Below are 13,539 nucleotides of genomic sequence, written 5' to 3'. Positions count from 1 at the left end.
GAGTGTTCTGGGGTTGAGGTTACACCGACACCCCTGATGTCTTTTCGAGTGTATGGATTTCAGAAGAGAGGGTTCTGGGGTTGAGGTCGACTGACCCCCCCTATGTCTTCTCAAGTGTATGGATTTCATAAGAGAATGTTCTTGGGTTGAGGTTGGACTGACCCCCCGATGTCTTCTCGAGTGTATAGATTTCATAAGAGAGTGTTCTGGGGTTGAGGTCGGACTGACCCCCTGATGTCTTTTCGAGTGTATGGATTTCATAGGATAGTGTTCTGGGGTTGAGGTCGGACTGACCCCCCTGATGTCTTTTCGAGTGTATGGATTTCATAAGAGAGTGTTCTGGGGTTGAGGTTACACTGACCACCCTGCTGTCTTCTCGAGTGTATGGATTTCATAAGAGAGTGTTCTGGGGTTGAGGTAACACTGACCCCCCTGATGTCTTCTCATGTGTATGGATTTCATAAGATAGTGTTCTGGGGTTGAGGTTACACTGATCCCTCCGGATGTCTTCTCAAGGGTATGGATTTCATAAGAGAGAGTTCTGGGGTTGAGATTGCACTGACCCCCCAGATATCATCTCAAGCGTATGGATTTCATTACAAAAGTGTTCTGTGTTGAGATTACACTGACCCCCTGATGTCTTCTCGAGTGTATGGATTTCATAATAGAGTGTTCTGGGGTTGAGGTCGGACTGACCCCCCTGATGTCTTTTCGAGTGTATGGATTTCATAAGAGAGTGTTCTGGGGTTGAGGTTACACTGACAACCCTGCTGTCTTCTCGAGTGTATGGATTTCATAAGAGAGTGTTCTGGGGTTGAGGTTACACTGACCCCCCTGATGTCTTCTCATGTGTATGGATTTCATAAGAGAGTGTTCTGGGGTTGAGGTTACACTGACCCCTTCGGATGTCTTCTCAAGGGTATGGATTTCATAAGAGAGAGTTCTGGGGTTGAGATTGCACTGACCCCCCAGAGATCATCTCAAGCGTATGGATTTCATTAAAAAAGTGTTGTCTGGTGAGATTACACTGACCCCCTAATGTTTTCTCGAGTGTATGGATTTCATAAGAGATTGTTCTGGGGTTGAGGTTACACTGACCCCCCTGATGTCTTCTTGAGTGTATGGATTTCATAAGAGAGAGTTCCTGGGTTGAGGTTACACTGACCCCCCAGGTCTTCTCGTGTGTATGGATTTCATAAGAGAGTGTTCTGGGGTTGAGGTTACACTGACCCCCCAGGTCTTCTCGTGTGTATGGATTTCATAAGAGTGTGTTCTTGGGTTGAGGTTACACTGACTCCCCCGATGTCTTCTAGAATATATGGATTTCATAAGAGAGTGTTCTTGGGTTGAGGTCACACTGATCCCCCTGAGGTCTTCTCGAGTGTATGTATTTCATAAGAGAGTGTTCTTGGGTTGAGGTCACACTGACCCCCCTGATGTCTTCTCGAGTGTATGTATTTCATAAGAGAGTGTTCTGGGGTTGAGGTCGCACTGACCCCCCTGAGGTCTTCTCGAGTGTATGGATTTCATGAGAGAGTGTTCTGGGGTTGAGGTCGCTGTTAGAATCCGGGGTCTCTGGTTGGCGCAGGTATGCACTTGCGACAAGCAGGGACCCTTTCCTCTAAGTCAGGGCAAAGGATTACTCGTGAAAAATAACCCCTGCTCACCCTCCAGGTAACGTGGCGCGAGCAGTCAGGCTAGATTCCAGAGGGCATGAGGTTAAGCATTTAGGGTGTCCCACAATAACCACCAACCCACCACACAGAGACACAAGACTGTAATTGTAAAAATATAATTCTTTATATAATTTCTTCAAGCAGGCTTCAGTTACAATCTTTACTTTTAAATAAGGTTCCAGTTACTTGTTCAGAAGGCTCAAGGATGCCACCGTTCTTTAAAAAGGTCAACTTGGGTACAATCTGCACCTTTTGGGGGTCTGTGCGCTTCAAAGTGCCTTCCGTACGCGTCGTACCTGCGTTGGTACACGTCGTACCGGCGTTGGTACGGTTCCCACGTGAGCAAGCGTACCGAGGCTCAAGCCGTACGGGCCGTATCGTCGTAGGTATGCTTCGTACGAGCCCAGGACGATTCTTGCCACTCTTCACGCTTCCCGAGTGAGTAGCGTATGGGGATTTCAAGCCGTACGGGCCATACCGTCGTAGGTACGCTTCGTACGGTGCCGTACACTCTTCCGGATGTTCCCTTCAATAGCTCACGCTTCCGGCATGAACAAGCTCACGGGGACGCTTCGTACAGAGCCGTACGGGCCGTACAGTCGAGGGGACGCTTCGTACAGCGTTATTCGGGGCGCACAGTACCTCAAATCTTGGTGGGGAGTTCGGGGCGGCCTCAGCAGTCTCAGGAGGGGCGTCCCACGGCGCATTGTATTCCCGCTTGGCAGTGGACGACGGTGCTTGGTGGGGCGCCTCAGGACTCTCACGGCTCACTCCGGGGTTGGTTTAAGGAGGGGCGGCTCGTGGGCGATTTCAGCGCACAGCGCTGCAGCGTCGTCCAGAAGCGGCGAACCTGAGGGTCATCGGTCTTCGCAGTGGTCTCTACGGCCTGGGGTCGCAGAGGCTCGGGGCTTGTAGTCAGACAGTCTCTCTTTGCGTTGCGAGCTCCGGCTCGAGGGGGCAGCGGTTCACTTTGCTCAGGCCAGGCGAGGCAGGCCGTCACGGTGCTCACAGCAGCACAGTCGGGTAGAGGTCGCGGTGCTCGGAGAGATGGGGGCACACAGGTTCTCTGGGGTCAGCGTTCGCAATCCACCCACAGCAGCTTCCTTTCTTCCAGGGAGGGGTTGCGCCCACTGTTCCTGGGGCACAGTTCAGGGGGCAAGTTCACCAGCAAGCCCTTGGAGATTGTTCACACAGCACAAGTTGATTCAAAAGTCTTTCTCAGTCTTTTCCTCTCCTTCTTGCAGCAAGGCACCCACCACAGGCCAGTCTCACAGGTCAGAGACAGTAGTCCTCCATGCAGCTTCTCCAGGTCCTTCTCCTTCAGGCAGAGGTTCGTCTTGGCGTAAACAGGATCTGATTTCTTAGGAGCAGGGTTCCTTCTTTTATACACAGTTTCTTTTGTTCTTTGTGGCCAGGGGGCCTGGGCCTGGCTCAGTCCGGTTTTGGAGCACTTTGTTGTGGTGATTCTGCTCTTTCCTTTCAGTGCACAGGGCAGAGACATCAGCTGCTCCACAGGGGGCGGAGCCGGCATTGTGGTGGCAGAGCACAGGTCTATTCAGAGTCAAAGGTGTACTCCTCCCACCCATCCTGGTGTAATCTCTCTACCCACCACCTGGCAGCCAGCCTGTCTCCTGGAATTCCCCAGCCCTGCTCCTTTACTGTTACTAGGCAGCACACACAGCAGAGGCGGACTGAAATGGTTAGGCAAGTAAATACCAACTTTCTAAAAGTAGTATTTACAAACACAGGATATTAAAATGAACTTTACTAAAAGAAGTATTTTATTATTCTGAGTTCAGGCATACTAAACTTGACTTTCTACCATGCTCTATGAGTCCACTGGGATTATAGAGTGTAATAATTCCAGTAGCCCATTCTGGCCTATGGAGAGCAGGTAGCCTTCTATAGTGAAAATCGAAAATGGCTGTAATTCACTATTAGGACATGCCACACACATCAGGGCATGTCCTACCTTATGCCTACAATGCACCCTGCCCTTGGGCCTACCATAGGGGTGACTAATATGTAGTTAAGGGAAGGTTTAGGGACTGGCAAGTGTGTGCACTTGCGCAGTCAGCATGACAGTACCAGACCGCCCGCAGGCTCTGCAATGGCAGACCTTAGACATATTTTACTAGGCCGCTTCTGTGGGTGGCACAACCAGTGCTGCAAGCCCACCAGCAGCATTTGCATTTACAAGCCCTGGCACTCCTGGTGCACTTTACTAGGGGCTGATAGTAAACCAAATAAGCCAAACATGGAAACCAATCAATGTATACACTTTTCATAGGGAGCACTTGCACTGTGGCACTGATTGGCAGTGGCACAGTGCCCTGAGCAGCTAACACCAACAAAACACATGAGGCACATCAGCAAAAAGTGGAAGGGAAACTCACGCCAAGGTGCCAGGTCTAACAGTCGCACAGACCCCCCTGAGGTCTTCTCAAGTGTACGGATTTCATAAGAGAGAGTTCTGGGGTTGAGGTCAGAGTGACCCCCCATGTCTTCTCGAGTGTATGGATTTCATAAGAGAGTGTTCTGGGGTTGAGGTTACACTGACCCCCCCCCCCCCCCCGAGGTCTTCTCGTGTGTATGGATTTCATAAGAGAGTGTTCTGGGGTTGAGGTTACACTGACCCCCGATGTCTTCTCGAGTGTATGGATTTCATAAGAGAGTGTTCTGGGGTTGAGGTTACACTGACCCCCGATGTCTTCTCGAGTGTATGGATTTCATAAGAGAGTGTTCTGGGGTTGAGGTTGCACTGACCCCCCTGAGGTTTTCTCGTGTGTATGGGTTTCATAAGAGAGTGTTCTGGGGTTGAGGTTACACTGACCCCCCCCCCCCGAGGTTTTCTCGTGTGTATGGGTTTCATAAGAGAGTGTTCTGGGGTTGAGGTTACACTGACCCCCCTGAGGTTTTCTCGTGTGTATGGGTTTCATAAGAGAGTGTTCTGGGGTTGAGGTTACACTGACCCCCCCCCCCCGAGGTTTTCTCGTGTGTATGGGTTTCATAAGAGAGTGTTCTGGGGTTGAGGTCACACTGACCCCCCTGAGTAGAATATCGAGGTTGTTGTGAATTTTGTACCTTTGTGTGTTTGTGGTTACTGTTATGTTAGACTCATGTTTTGTTTGCTAAACTAATTGTCTCAGGACAGGACTGTGATGTGCTTTGTGTGTCAAAGGCGCGGTCAGAAATCAGTTCCTCTTAGGAGACCAACGAACCTTGAACTCTTTGGAGCATTGATTATTGGTACAAACCTGGGGGTGTTTGTACCAATAATCAAATGTTGGATTCCAAGCACAAGCTCACTGCGTATGAGCCGGAGCTGCGACTTTGGAACTGGGGAACCAGGCTCGAGTCTCAGCGCCAGCTCAACGTCCTGTGATTCTGGGCAAATCACTTCATCTACCGAGCCCAGCAAACAAAGGAATGTGTCCGTGTGTAGCAAAACTGCTCATGTACAGCTCTCCCAAGAAGGGGACGTTTTTATCCAGAAAAAGGGTGACGTTTGGAGTGTGTGGGTGCATTGCAAAAAACTGTTTTCTTTAGCACTGAATATGCAGAACAACACTGAAGAAAGGATTGTGTAGCAAAACACACGCAAGCCGACCTTGGTGTGACCCTCAACTCCAGAACTGGGGCCTGCTGTGCACAGACCCTCAGCCCTGGTACTGGGACCTGCTGTACACAGACCTCCAGCCCCGGTACTGGGACCTGCTGTACACAGACCCTCAGCTCCGGTACTGGGACCTGCTGTGCACAGACCCTCAGCTCCGGTACTGGGGCCTGCTGTGCACATACCTTCAGCTCCGGTACTGGGACCTGCTGTACACAGACCTCCAGCCCCGGTACTGGGACCTGCTGTACACAGACCCTCAGCTCCGGTACTGGGACCTGCTGTGCACAGACCCTCAGCTCCGGTACTGGGGCCTGCTGTGCACATACCTTCAGCTCCGGTACTGGGACCTGCTGTACACAGACCTCCAGCCCCGGTACTGGGACCTGCTGTACACAGACCCTCAGCTCCGGTACTGGGACCTGCTGTGCACAGACCCTCAGCCCTGGTACTGGGACCTGCTGTGCACAGACCCTCAGCTCCGGGACTGGGACCTGCTGTGCACAGACCCTCAGCTCCGGTACTGGGGCCTGCTGTGCACAGACCCTCAGCTCCGGTACTGGGGCCTGCTGTGCACAGACCCTCCGCTCCGGTACTGGGACCTGCTGTGCACATACCTTCAGCTCCGGTACTGGGACCTGCTGTGCACAGACCCTCAGCTCCGGTACTGGGACCTGCTGTGCACAGACCTTCAGCCCTGGTACTGGGACCTGCTGTGCACAGACCCTCAGCTCCGGTACTGGGACCTGCTGTGCACAGACCTTCAGCCCTGGTACTGGGACCTGCTGTGCACAGACGCTCAGCTCCGGTACTGGGGCCTGCTGTGCACAGACCCTCAGCTCCGGTACTGGGACCTGCTGTGCACAGACCTTCAGCCCTGGTACTGGGACCTGCTGTACACAGACCCTCAGCTCCGGTACTGGGGCCTGCTGTGCACAGACCCTCAGCTCCGGTACTGGGACCTGCTGTACACAGACCCTCAGCTCCGGCACTGGGACCTGCTGTGCACAGACGCTCAGCTCCGGTACTGGGGCCTGCTGTGCACAGACGCTCAGCTCCGGTACTGGGGCCTGCTGTGCACAGACCCTCAGCTCCGGTACTGGGACCTGCTGTGCTCAGACCCTCAGCTCCGGTACTGGGACCTGCTGTGCACAGACCCTCAGCTCCGGTACTGGGACCTGCTGTGCACAGACCCTCAGCTCCGGTACTGGGACCTGCTGTGCACAGACCCTCAGCTCCAGTACTGGGACCTGCTGTGCACAGACCTTCAGCCCTGGTACTGGGACCTGCTGTGCACAGACCCTCAGCTCCGGTACAGGGACCTGCTGTGCACAGACCCTCAGCTCCGGTACTGGGACCTGCTGTGCACAGACCCTCAGCTCCGGTACTGGGGCCTGCTGTGCATAGACCCTCAGCTCCGTACTGGGGCCTGCTGTGCACAGACCCTCAGCTCCAGTACTGGGACCTGCTGTACACAGACCCTCAGCTCCGGTACTGGGACCTGCTGTGCACAGACGCTCAGCTCCGGTACTGGGGCCTGCTGTGCACAGACCCTCAGCTCCGGTACTGGGACCTGCTGTGCACAGACCCTCAGCTCCGGTACTGGGACCTGCTGTGCACAGACCTCCAGACCCGGTACTGGGACCTGCTGTGCACAGACCTTCAGCCTCGGTACTGGGACCTGCTGTGCACAGACCCTCAGCTCCGGTACTGGGACCTGCTGTACACAGACCCTCAGCTCCGGTACTGGGGCCTGCTGTGCACAGACCCTCAGCCCCCGTACTGGGACCTGCTGTGCACAGACCCTCAGCCCCCATACTGAGACCTGCTGTGCACAGACCTTCAGCCCTGGTACTGGGACCTGCTGTGCACAGACGCTCAGTTCCGGTACTGGGACCTGCTGTGCACAGACCTTCAGCCCCCGTACTGGGACCTGCTGTGTACAGACCTTCAGCCCCCGTACTGGGACCTGCTGTGCACAGACCCTCAGCTCTGGTACTGGGACCTGCTGTACACAGACCCTCCACTGAAGTTCTCTCGCCCCAACCTTGGATCTCTTTCTCCCGCCCTTTCTATTGTAGTTTCTCTTTTGCCTCTCCCATCTTCTCTCGCCCCCACCTTTGACCTCTTCCTCTCACCCTTTCTATTGGTTGTTTCTCTTTCGCCTCTGTATTCTCTCACCTTTACCTGTTGCGATTTGTCTTTCACCTCTATCATTTGCTCACCCATCTGTGGCTGGTTCTCTTTCAACTCTTGTCCTTGGCCTTCCCCTGCCAAAATCTGAAAAGATGAACTGATGCCCACCACCGCTGTCATGCTTAGTCAAGGAAGGCGATCTGCCGAGTGCACTCTTTCTTGAGTCTCTCTGAACACTATAGAGCGATTGAATGCTCGAGTGCCCGCTGGAGTGATGCATCGCCAGGAGTCACAGGCATCCACTGGCGTCTGGTTGTGGGCTCATGGGCTACTGTGACCTCGGGAGGCAGATGGAGGGATGTCTGCATAAGGAAGGTATAAGCCAACAAGTCAGTGCACAAGAATGACCACATAGTGGTGGTGCAGAGTCGATGACCAACAGCCGTAGAGTGTAGCCCACTCTAATCAAGGCCAGTGTTTGGCTGTAATGAAATGCAAGAAGCAGGCAACTCCAGCACAGGAGCAGCTGAGCAGAGGAGGAACAGCATAAAAACGCAACAAGGTAGAAACTAAAGAACTTCCCGGGGGACGGAGAGGGAGGAAAACAATAAAAGTGATAGGATGCATTGTCAGGTGTACAGACTGAGTGAAGGCTAAAAGGCATTACAACTGTGAAATGTTGCCAGGCAAGGAGACTGGTGTGCGGTGCTGTTACGTACTGATTCTACTACAGTTGACATGGAAGTGAACCTCTGAACCAGGAAGTTCCCACCACCACCCAGTGGTTAGCGGTCTAGTGCTCCTTAGACGCCATTGTCCAGTCTTCAACAGTCTCTATCCTGTCTGAATCACCTAGTGCTATGACTGAAGTGGGAAGTGATGCGGCGCTTTTTGTGATTGTGAACCATGCCTCTGAGCACAGACATCAGGGTGCATATATCAGACCCTCCAGGATTTCGCGATTTCGCGGCTTCCCGCAAAATCGGCACTTTTGTAAAAATGCCGCGATTTTTACAAAAGTGCCCACGAAATCGGCACTTTTGTAAAAATGCCGCAATTTTCACAAAAGCTCGAGCTCCGGAGTGGCGCTCGCATCTACAGCATCGGTACAGCAGAGCGCTCAAGACAACCACCAGCTACCTGGACGGAGATTACGGGTGAAAGGAAGGGGAAAGGTTGGGCTATGCCCCAGCAACGTCCTGTCAGTTCATCTGTGCTGGAGCTTCTGCGGGGATCAGCCGTTGGACTGGAGGTTTTCAGCCGCCGAGAGGGGTTACTGAGGATACTGGCATTGGTGAGGCTGTTCACCAGGTCAGAGAAATTCCCACTTTAGCGGAAGATGTACCGAAGCCTGAGGGAAGGGAGATAAAGCCTGGAAAGCAGCTGAGTGTGCCGCCTGTCATGCATAAGGTAAATGCCATAACTTGTTCACCTTTGCCTGACTAATATATGTGACAGCTAAAATGATACAGCCTGACCCCAAACTTCTGAGGCTACTGCAGATCTGGAGGGGGTTTGTTGGATAATTAAGTAATGGGTCCAAGTATGGTGGTGGAGTAAAGGTATAGATGCCCCCAAAATATAACTAAACCACAACGGAGGTCTAGAAAAGTTCGACAGTCACTGGCCAAGCCTCGAGGATGGAGCATGAGACAATTGACTACAATCTTGAGACTAATGACTGTTACTTTTCGCTGTCCGATGAGACATGGTTAGCAGACGGGTCAGGCTCACTCACGGAATCTAGTGAAAACAACAGTATGCCTGATATAAGTGGTGTTGATTCAGCCATCACAGCGCGCAAAGTGACTAGTAAACGAGGATGACAAAATGCAGCCAGGGGAAAAGATCTGAAGTGGGATTATTCACCAACAGAGCAGTTGATTGGCATCTCGACTATCACTCCCCAAGACGCCCATAATACAATACCTCCTACTCTGGATACAGCCCTTCAATGTATCTTGTCGCACTGTGAGAAACTCGGCAAGACAGCCGATGAATGCAAGCAGCCATGCGCTAAGTGCAAGGGGGAGTCGGAAAGGTGGCCAAGTCTTGTAAAGCCATTGGGGAACGCTCAGGCTAATCTCCGCGCTGCTCTCATAACATGAGTGCAGCGCGGGGATTAGATGGGAGTCTGTCCGCGGGGCTGATGGGACCAGGGATGGAGAACAGCCTTCACCTGTGAGCTGCTTCCTCTGTTCCATATTCCAGGTTGCCTATTCAAAGTGGAATACTCTGCTAAAAGAGTTTCCATTGATTTAAGGCTGAAAATGAATGATCATGAGTAAAATAAAGTGCCGCGAAAATGCCGCTAAATTTCCATATTTGTGCCGCTAAATTTCCATATTTGTGCCGCTAAATTTGCGAATCCATGCCGCTATATCCTGGGGGGTCTGATATATGTCTCTAGGACTCCTTCCCAACTCTCTGAAATGTTGATACTCACCCCACCACTGTTGACATTATCTGCCCATACCCAAATACAAAAATGCCCAGTGCCCTGCCATGTGCACCCGCCCCATCCAATCAAGTCCCCCTCTCAATGCACCTATGCACAGTGCTCTAACGGCCTGCCTCTATGTGCGCAGGATTTATTGAGGCGCAAGAACATGGTCAAATGCACTGAATTGTTACGTTTACACATTTGTAAGTGCACACTTGTTACATTTCCAGTTACATAAATCCTTATGCACATGAGTAATGTGTAAAGCTTGGAACTTCCCTCCTGCTACAGGAGTGAGGACGCAGCAGCTCATATCTGATCTGACTTTGTCTTACGTACAAACAGTGTGTTGGTAGTAGGTGAATTTCTCACTGTATTCATTTTGTGGGTGGCATTTATTTCCTACGTGTACGTTTGTATGTTTGTCCGGCTTGCATCAATTTACAAGCGTAAAAAAGCTTTGTGTGAAGGGGATTCATGTGTACTGTAAATGGCATGTGTACACATCTAGAGTTCAATTCATGTCCCCAGTGATTTAGCAAACCTATTTACTCAAGCCAAAACCCCAATAGCTCGGACTGAAGAACTCACTGCTACAATATAGCGCCTGTGCCCAGAGGGGCTACAATATAGCGCCTGTGCCCAGTGGGGCCACAATATAGCACCTGTGCCCAGAGGGGCTACAATATAGCGCCTGTGCCCAGAGGGGCCACAATATAGCGCCTGTGCCCAGAGGGGCCACAATATAGCGCCTGTGCCCAGAGGGGCTACAATATAGCGCCTGTGCCCAGAGGCGCTACAATATAGCGCCTGTGCCCAGAGGGGCCACAATATAGCGCCTGTGCCCAGAGGGGCCACAATATAGCGCCTGTGCCCAGAGGGGCACAATATAGCGCCTGTGCCCAGAGGGGCCACAATATAGCGCCTGTGCCCAGAGGGGCCACAATATAGCGCCTGTGCCCAGAGGGGCCACAATATAGCGCCTGTGCCCAGAGGGGCCACAATATAGCGCCTGTGCCCAGAGGGGTCTTTGGTGTTGTACAAAGAATCTCTAATATGTGACTGTGAAAAGGAAGATGAGTCCATTAGGACCAGTGCAATATTATACGTATAAAGCGTTGTTTTGTTTCTGAATTTTCCAGTTACCATTGATGTAAAAAGTATTAAAGCGACATGAAACATGCATCAAAGGAGGTAGAAGGAAGTGTTAGGAATAATATTGTTTATTTATTATGACATCACTTTCTATTTAATATGGTCCATTCTTGCCTTGATGCTGAACAGTTCGTCAATGATACATGTGATCATAAACAGGTATATATAATGCTTGACATTTCTGACCAGACAACGAATATTTGACGCCCCCGTGACATTTCTAACTTCAAACAAACCAATGGGAGCTGCAGCTTCGCAAAATCAAAAAAAAACTTTCAACTGGGACATTTGTTGTGTTAGATAAGAACATTCTACGTTTGTAACAAGTCATTTTTAAAATCAGCATTTTCTAATCGTGACAAAGTCTATTCGATCTGTATAATTGTCTTCCAATCAATTAATACTTATTTCTTAACATTTCTTCTCATTACAATACAATATTCTCTAGTTTTAGGCTCCGCAAAAATATTTAGGCCTCGGATAAGAACAGGAAAGAGTATTGAATCCGTGGCGGTGTCTCATCACAAAAACAATGCGCTGAACTGTGTTCACCTAAACCATCAAGAGAATCTTCCGTTTGTAGCACCTCTTATGACAAATGTTTAATTTTCTGTTTCTCAATTTCAGTGAATGTTTCAACGTGCAACATTTTTATACGTGATCAAAAAACGTAATCGGCGATATTTATACCAGGATAAAGGCTTTTGTTTGGTGACATCTCTGCTTAGTAAAATTAATATCTTACATTTGGCACATGTTACTAGACATATCCACAGTACATTTCTGACATTATTCACCGAGACACCGTTTTCAGGTCTCGCCTGACCCAGCGAATGCGCTGATCTGGCGAGACATTTAGTAGGTGGGTTTGGAAAGTGCTACCCACATTTTTGTCCTGGCTACATGCGTCAGTACACAATGGCGTGCACGTGCACAGCTGCTCCCCACCAGTGGCGTCACTAGGGTTGGTGTCACTCAGTGCGGTAACATGGTGTCACCCGTGCAGTCCGCACCCCCCGCCTCCCTTACTGACGCCACTGCGTGTGACCTATTAGGCCCAAGGTCCAATCCCATTTAATTTTTATTATTTTTACAGCTTTATGTGGCATTAGAGCTCTTTATGTGAAAACCAGATTGAATTATACACTGTTGAATATTTTTTATTAGGCATAGATAAGTTCATTGCTTTTCAAAGACTCATAGAAAGTTGAGCGAACGCTGGGACTCGAACTTGGTCACTCAGTTGAAAAATCGCATCTCTGGCCATTCTGCCACATCTCCTTCCATCTCAGTTTTATCTAATCCTTCAGTTAAAGTGGGAGCTTGAAAAATAAAGTGACTCAAACCTGACATTCCCCTCTGCTCTATCCAAGGCCACCTCAACCACTGACCCGCAGAAGGCCTGCCCCTGCTCCACCCCACGCTCGCTCGTGCCCAGGGCCCTCTGTGGCTTTCGTCCCCGGGACCCTTATATTTGACACCTGTCACCGCTCGCCACGTCCCATGGACACCGCATCGGTGATTGTGCCCAGAAGTGCCGCCCGCAACGGGTCCGTGAAACAAGGAACCAAACTCGGCCTCCGTCTGCTGCAGTGACACTGCCTGGCTTCCCTTCCCTCTGCCGGCTGCACACAGCTCCCTGGAGCGCACAACGAACCCACAGGCAGGTCAAGGGCTGCAGGTTGAAGGCCGACGCCATGGGCTGACCTGATGCACAGGCCCCCTGTGCACCGTGAGGAACACGCGCACCCGTCCATGCACACAGCACGTACACGTCCATGCACATGCACCCACCCTGCTGCCCTTCAGGCAGACCTGCTACACAGGCCCCTCTGTGCACCAGAAGGCACCGACACGCACACATGCACCCGTCCATGCACACTCACCCACCCTGCTTCCCTGCAGACTGACCTGATGCACAGGCCCCTGTGCACCCGCTAGCATCGAGAAGAACACACGCACTCGTCCATGCACACGCGATGGTGTCACCCCATGTGAAGGTGTCACCCGGTGCGGTCCGCACCCCACTAGTGATGCCACTGCTCCCCGCATTTCCCCCTCCCTTCTCGCCCAGCCATCCTGCGCCAGCCTTGAGCACCATACCCCTCCCCCGCTGCTGCGCACGCATCCCATCGCGATCGTGATGACTTTCGCTTTTACGGCCGCGCGACGTTACTATTACTGCCGCGCAGTCAATGCTTGTTTAATAGCGTATTTATTTCCTGAACACTCCGGATAGCATTTTATTTGACACACGCCAGCTCTTTTCCTAAAACAATGCATCTCCTTTCAGAATACACTATCTTTATGTGTGCTGTATCCACGGTTCCCCCATGCAAAGTCTAAATGTTTTAATTAAACAATAAAGAATCGGTGAAACTTGACTCTGCGCCTTGCTGTGTCGGTGTAATGTGTCCACTCCAGGGCTAATTTCTATTTATTGCTTCAAAACGTCCCTTTCAAGGCTCCGAGCAGAGTCTCCCTCCTCGGGCTCTGCCGCGGGCTTGTAATGC

General features: G+C 51.4%; 1 protein-coding gene across 1 annotated transcript in view; it reads left to right on the top strand.

The window, feature by feature from the left end:
• The window catches only part of STAB1 (stabilin 1), a 1,212,756-nt gene that overhangs the window by 159,773 nt on the left and 1,039,444 nt on the right, over positions 1–13,539 (top strand). The window lies entirely within an intron of this gene.

Source organism: Triturus cristatus, chromosome 9, assembly GCF_964204655.1.
Source record: "Triturus cristatus chromosome 9, aTriCri1.1, whole genome shotgun sequence".
In the NCBI taxonomy this organism is placed as follows: domain Eukaryota; kingdom Metazoa; phylum Chordata; class Amphibia; order Caudata; family Salamandridae; genus Triturus; species Triturus cristatus.
This window is presented reverse-complemented; position numbering and strand designations above follow the sequence as displayed.